The sequence below is a fragment of the Populus nigra genome, chromosome 5 (assembly GCF_951802175.1).
Source record: "Populus nigra chromosome 5, ddPopNigr1.1, whole genome shotgun sequence".
Classification (NCBI taxonomy): Eukaryota; Viridiplantae; Streptophyta; class Magnoliopsida; order Malpighiales; family Salicaceae; genus Populus; species Populus nigra.
The window spans coordinates 14,034,850-14,042,861 of NC_084856.1; positions in this window are offsets into that span (position 1 = coordinate 14,034,850).

Consider the following 8,012-nt stretch of genomic DNA (forward strand, 5'->3'; position numbering starts at 1 on the left):
GCAGGAAGAGAATAAAAGGAAGAAGAAAACAAAAGAAAGAGAAACAAAACAAAAGAAACAAAGTTAGATACAAGAAAAGAGAAAAGAGAAAAGAGAAAATAAAATAAATACTATAATTTGTACAAGAATTTACCTCCCCGGCAACGGCGCCAAAAACTTGACACGACCAAAAGATTGATGTCTTTTCCCAAGTGTAGGAGTGTCGAAGTAATAAATAACCCGGCAAGACCGGGGTCGAACCACAGGGAGGTTACTTGTATAAATTATAAGCAACAATAATACTACAACAATAGTAACAATAATAATAATAATAATAATAGTGAAGAAGAAGAGGAAGAAGTTGATGAGAACTTTGAGATGAAAGATTAACGTAAGGATTAAAAAATGATAACAACAAATGTCAAGGTTAGAGGATCCACTAATGGTATTTCAAACAAGTATAGTATAAACCCTTATTATTCAATTGGAAACCACACACAAGGAGGTTCCAATCAGATTATAAATTGTTAACATGATTACATTAGCTATCTTATTCGAATAATGCTAATACTTGTAAATGTTGTCAGGCATTCATGATTATAACTTATGTTAACAACAAATCAAGTTCCTTTCATAGCTCAGGTGTCGGTTATACCATACAGTATGGGCTATGAAAGTGCCAAGTATTTGTTGTACCAAATGTTATACAACATAAATCTAGATTAACCATTTAACAAGCAAAGTATTATAAGTGAACAAGATAGCAAATATAAAGCATGTTAGTATCCAACATTAAGGTCCATGTTAAGTTTATATTATACTTATTCTTACACCATTAGTGTACCCTTTTCACCTTGACATAATAAACTTAGTTAAACATAATGAAAGAAAGAAACATAAACAAACAAAATAAGAACATAAATAAGATAAAGGTTAACTAAGTAAAGGAAAGGAAATGAAAGGCATAAACTTGATATTAATAAAAGCAAAACATAAGTAATACAAAGAGAGAAAACAAGAGTATGATCTTGATCTGAACACCAAGATGCCTAAATACATGGCAAATACCTCCTTTTATAGGACAAAATTCGGAACTATTGATGTGTTGACTAATTGATGAGTGGGTGGCCACATCTTGACTTTGTGACAATTCTTATCTTCTTGTCTGCCAAAAACGTCATTGATAACGTCATAATTTGAACAGACTTCAATCATGAAAGTTCTAGGAAATTGTCTCATCTTTCCAGGGTAAAAAGTTGAGATCATTTGGACTTCTAGAACTCGAGATATGGGCTGAACACTGAACAGTGTCTGAGCTGCAGGACAGATTCGGACTTCTTCGTTGTTGCTACAATTTCGACTTGAAAACGGCCTTTTTAAATCTTGGACTCCACATGAAAGTTGTAGGCCTATGTCTTATCTTTCCATCCATATAAAACGGACCTAAATCCAAGATCTAAAGCTCCAGATATGACCCAATTACCGAACAGTGTTCCAGTTTGGACTGCACCAGCATCTCTTTTCTAAGTTTGACCATCTCTTTGTCATTTCAATTTCAGTACTTCAACTCATCAATCAATTCTTTCATTTATGTGATAGGCCTGCATTTAAGATGAACATTTACCATAAATTAAAGGTATCTTATACAATTAGATATGTTATTATAAAACATGCTTTAGTTAAGGAGTTATTGATACTTCAAGTGCAAAAATGATGATATAAAACCTTGATAAAAATGCACTTTTAAGTACTAATCACCACTCTTGAATCTTATGAGAAAGATGATGAGTCAATCTCTAAGGGTAAGGAAATGGTTGAATCTGAACATTGCAAAGAAAAGGAAAGTCAATCACAACTCTAAAATCTTTGAAACTTTTAAATAGGTAAGGATCAATATACCTTTGTTGGATGCTATTAAACATGTACCTTCTTATGCTAAATTTTTGAAAGATCAGTGCACTGTGAAGAGAAAACTGAATGTGAAAAAGAAACCCTTTCTAGCCGAACAAGTAAGTGCTATTCTTTAAAACAATAATGCTTTGAAATATAAAGACCCTGGTTGTCCTATAATTTCATGTTTTATTGGAGAACATAAAATTGAAAAAGCTTTACTTGATCTTAGAGCTAGTGTGAATTTACTTCCATATTCAGTTTTTTAAAGTCTCCATATAGGTGAGTTAAAACCAACTTTTGTAACTCTTTTACTTGTTGATAGATCTGTTTTAAAAATTAGTTCAAGATCAATTTTAAACCACTTCTAGTGAAACTGAGATTGATGAATCTGACAATTTGCAAATGGTTTATTTTCAGGAAGAATCAAAGGTAAATAGTTGAAAACTAAAAATTAAGGAATTGCCATCATGATCAATTGAGTCCATACCTTCAAGTGTCAACCACCAAAACCTGATTTGAAGCCGTTACCATTCAATCTCAAATACTCATTTTGGGGAGAAAATGAAAATTTTCTGGTAATAATCTCTTCCAAACTTAATGCATATCAAAAAGGTAAGTTATTACAAACTATGAAAATGCACAAAAATACATTAGGATGGACCATAACTGACATAAAAGGAATTAGTCCTTTGATTTGCACACACATGATTTATTTGGAGGAAAATGCTAACCCTTTAGAGAAATGCAACAAAGGTTTAATCCTAATAGTGAAAATGAAGTCATTAAGCTTCTAGATAATGGAATTATTTATCCTATTTCTACAGCAAAGGGGTAAGTCCTACCCAAGTTATACCCAAGAAGTCTGGAGTCACTGTGATAACAAATGAGAAAAATGATTTAATTCCAACTAAGACTATTACTGATTGGCGCATGTGCATTGACTATAGGAAAGTTAATTTAATGACTAGAAAAGATCATTTTTCTTTACTTTTCATGGATCAAATCCTAGAAAGAGTTGCAGGTCATGAATTTTATTGTTTCCTAGATGGCTATTCAGATTACAACCAAATTGAAATTGCATTGGAAGATCAAGAAAAGACTACTTTCACATGTCCATTTGGTACTTTTGCATATTGAAGGATGCCTTTTGGATTATGTAATGCACCAGCCACGTTTCAAAGATGCATGCTCAGTATATTTAGTAATATGGTTGAATATTTTCTTAAGATTTTTATGGATGATTTTTCTATTTTTAGCGATTCATTTGATGATTGTTTGACTAACTTGGAAAAAGTTTCTAACAGGTGTGAAGAGAAGAATCTTGTACTGAATTGGAAAAAATGTCACTTTATGGTAACAAACGACATTATACTTGGTCACATTGTTTCATCGAAAGAAATTGAGGTTGACAAATCTAAAATCAAGTTAATTGTTAACTAGCCAACACCAAAATCTATTAAAGATGTTAGATCATTCTTAGGACATGCTTGTTTTTATAGAAGGTTCATCAAAGATTTTAGTGTAATATCTAAGCCCTTGAGTAACCTTCTAACAAAGGATAATATTTTTGAATGGATGAACATTGTGAAGAAGCCTTTGTTAAACTTAAAAACTTACATACTTCTGCTCATGTTATTCAACCTCCTAATTGGTCATTGCCTTTTGTGTTACGCTAGTGATTATGTTGTAGGTGTTATCTTGGGACAAAGAAAAGATAAGAAACCTTATGTGATTTACTATGTAAGTAAAACTTTAAATAGTGCTCAAATGAATTACACCACGACTAAAAAAGAATTACTTGCTTATGTGCATGTAAAAAATTCAGGTCTTATCTTGTTGGCTCACTTGTTGTTGGTTTTAGTGATCATGCAACATTGAAATATTTTCTTTCTAAAAAAGATTCAAAGGCTAGATTGGTGTGGTGGATTTTGTTACTTCAAGAATTTGATATCACAATCATAGACAAGAAAGACACCAAAAATGTTATCGCATATCATTTATCAAGATTGACAACAGATTCGAGATCTAACATCACACCAATCGATGACTACTTTCCTGATGAATCTTTACTTTCCGTCTCTATAATGCCTTGGTTTGCTAATATTGTTAATTTTCTTGTTTTAGAGCTTTTGCCAGCTTATTGGAGTACCCAAGAAAAAAGAAAGTTCTTGAACGAAGTGAAGAACTTTTATTGGGATGACCCTTATTTATTCAAATATTGTCCTGATCAAATATTTTGAAGATGCATTCTTGACAATGAGGTAAGTAGTGTCATTAAATTTTTTCATTTTGAGACATGTGAAGGTCATTTCTCATCAAGAAAGACAACTGCAAAAATCTTACAAAGTGGATTTTACTAGCCCACCATATTTAAGGACTCACATACATTCTGCAAGACTTGTGAAAATTGTCAAAAGTTGGGATCTATTTCAAAAGGTCACATGATGCCTTCAAATCCTATTCTTGTCATTGGGATCTTTGACTGTTGGGGTATAGATTTCATGGGTCCATTTCCTCCATCATTTGGTTTTTTGTACATATTAGTCGTAATAGATTATGTTTCAAAATGGATAGAGACAATTCCAAGTCGAAATAATGATCACAAAACAGTGATAAAGTTTTTGAAAGAAAATATTTTGAGTCGATTTGGAATCCCTCAAGCTATGATAAGTGATAGTGGAACACATTTCTGCAATAAGTCATTTGAGTCTTTAATGAAGAAATATGGAATCATACATAAAGTTGCTACCCTTATCACCCTCAGAAAAGTGGACAAGTAGAGCTTGCTAATAGGGAGATCAAACAGATCTTGGAGAAAACAATGAACCCTAATAGGAAAGACTGGTCTTTAAAACTTAATGATACACTTTGGGCTTATCGAGCTGCTTATAAAACATCATTAAATATGTCACCTTATAGACTAGTCTATGAAAAACCTTGTCACTTGCCTGTGGAACTTGAACATAAAGCTTATTGGGTCATTAAAGCTTTTAATTCAAACCTTGATAATGCTAGTCAGCTGCAAAAATTACAAATAAATGATCTTGAGGAAATAAGAAATGATGCATATGAAAATTCAAGAATTCATAAAGCAACAATCAAAGAGTTTTATGACAAGAAAATATTGAGAAAAACATTCAATGTTGGTCAAAAAGTCTTGCTTTATAATTCTCGACTCCATTTGTTTCCTGGAAAGCTAAGATCAAGATGGAGTGGTCAATTTATTGTGAAACATATGTATCCTTATAGGGCCTTTGATATTGAGAATCCAAAAAATGGCAATGTTTTTGAAGGTAAATGGACATTGTTTGAAAGTTTACTTTGACAATTTTTCAGTTGAAAATGACTTTATTGAATTAGGTGATCCTCTATATAAAGATTGAATCTTTTTCTCACATTGTTTTTGTGTTTCTTTTTTGTGTGACTTTTGTTTTGCTAGTCTCTCACCCTGGTCAAATGGTGGATAACGGTACTCCATGACTCTTAAATCAGTTCTTTCAGTTTTCTATGATAATTGATATCTTTGTACATATTTGTGCAATTCTTTGCTCTTTCTCCTTTCTTTGCATCTCTTCTCCAATTCTCATTTGAAAATGGACACCACTATTGAAAAATTGAAAAAGTATTTTCCCGTTTTGCCCTCCAAATGCGATTACAAAAAATTTCCGTACTAGGTGTGAAAGATTGAGGTTGTTAATGAACCATGGAATTCCTAAAGATATGCACTGGATGATTAAAGCAAAGGTTCGATTATCAGGTGAGTCCTCCAATTCTTTCATTTCATACATGCCTAGAACAGCTAAAAGCACTTTTGCAAATAAATATCGTGCAAAACAACTGAAAGCCTGTAACAGATGTGCCAGATGGACTTGTAATGCAACATGTCATTCTTTAGGAATGGAATCTATAAACTGTGAAGATAAAATACAATTCATTAAGGATAGCCTAAGTAAGGAGTCTCTAGATAATCTTCTATTGACTCTTGAGACGCATCCTAGTGAAGATGTGCATCGTGTAATTCGATAAAGAACATGCTCGACATAGTGTTGGGAATCTGACTAAAAAAGATCTTGTTTGCCAGTTTTTAAGAAAACTAGATGGGAAGCCTATCCTCGACCCATAGAGGGCGTTTAAGCCATTTTTGGACGTAAAACCAAGGGAAGATGTGAGCCACAATCACAACTACTTGTACATACACATGTTTTCAAAAAAGAGAGAGAGAGAGAGAGAGAGAAAGAGTGAGACTCCAGCTTTCCTACATTTAGGTGGTATGATTGCACTTTTTATTTCTCATCTATAAAATCTTCTCTTCCTTCTCTTTATTTCTACTAAACCCATACATTCAACAGATATAGAAGTGTGTAGAAATGACAGGTTTCTCAAGTCATCACATAAGAAATATTTATGTTTTTGGTGGATCCAGTCCTGGAAAAGAAAAGGAGTTTATAGAATCAACAAATCATCTTGGTCAGGTACTAGCTGAGAGAAAGATTCATTTAGTGTATAGGGGAGGTAGCCTTGGGTTAATGGGGGGTGTGTCAATAGCTACATTTTTAGGAGGCAGTCAAGTTTTGAAAGTCGTACCCAAAGCTTTAGCAAAAGGGGACATCATTGGAAAAATAATTGGAGAGGAACTACAGGTCTCCACAATGTCTAATCGAATGAATGCGATGTTTAACCATGCTAATACCTTCATTGTTGTCGCACCCTCGCGGCGGAGCGCGGTGTCGCGGCGATCCTCGATTGATTTCAGGGTTTTTCTTTGTTTTTATGTAAAAGGGGTCGCCACCTAGTATTTTGGTCACTAGGAACCCTAACTGGTCTTTTAGAGATTCTAAGGCAAGGGACTGGTTGCGTAAAGAGAAGGTATTAGCACCCCTAGTACGCCCTACCTAAGGTAAGCTGCTTGGTATTTAGTTTGCCTCATAATTGCTATGGTGTTATTGTTTTCTAATCCCATTAGTTTTTCTAGGTTTGATTCAAACTAAATTTATTAAGATAGAAATCTAAGGAGATTCCATGTGCTTTGAAAGCTCATTTTTCCCTTAGTATTTCAAGAGTTTGCGACTCGTAAATCGCGAGGAGGGATAAAAATTTAGAAATCTAGACGCTTTAAAAAACCTATTTTTTTTGCCTTAGTATTTTATACTCTCACGGCTCGTAAATTGTGGAGTAAAAAATTGAAATGTCCTCGATTATAATCAAGGCTTCTTTCAAGGATGTGTGCAGATTTATTATTCCAAGAAAATTATTTTGGATATTTACCACTCAGGGTTTCTTTATCCAAATATTAGTGGTGAATAATAGATAAATTCCCCCTAAAATAAGATTTTTGTATTTTTTGGAATATTGGCCAATACCCTTTAGAGTTTTACAAACATATTGTAAAAATCCAGAAATGCAAGAAAACAATTTTTGTTGTGTTTAAGAAATCCATGTGAAAACACATTTTCAAAACTTCCAATATTTTTTTTATATAAAAAAACATTCAAAACATGTTAGGGTATTGGCCGTATGCAACACACAAGAAAACAATTTTTGATATATATGTATATTTGTCACATTGCGTCAAAAACCAGGTATTCTAAACACAAGACTGATATTTTTTTTACAACATAAAAAAAAATTCAGACCTTTAAATAAATATGCCAAAAAAAATCATAAATCTCTTTCTCTTTCTTTTATTTTCTGAAAGAACAAAAAAAAAGGGGAGGTCTGGCCGGGTCAATTGCCCAAGCAAGTGACCCGGCTGGATACAAAAGAGGCGCAGCTGTTGCGATGTCACGGTCGCACAAATTAATTACCCTAGCTTAAAGCACAACACACAAGATAGTATAGAGCAAGCAAGGGGTCGATCCCACGAGGAAGATTCAAGTCAGATTTTTATGCTAGATGATATGCAATTTGGGGGGGTTTGGACGTTATTAAGGCTAAAGCAAAAGAAAAAAGAAAACTATCAAACGAAATTTAATAAAATCAGAAAATTATCAAGAGAACAAACCTTGGTCACAAGCACACATCCACCTATAGAAATCAGAACTGATCATGGAAACGAAACATCAATTTATATTCTGAATATTTATCTCTTCTTAACATTGGTTAGTTAACAGATCCGCCGTACAACTAACCCTAACCATCAA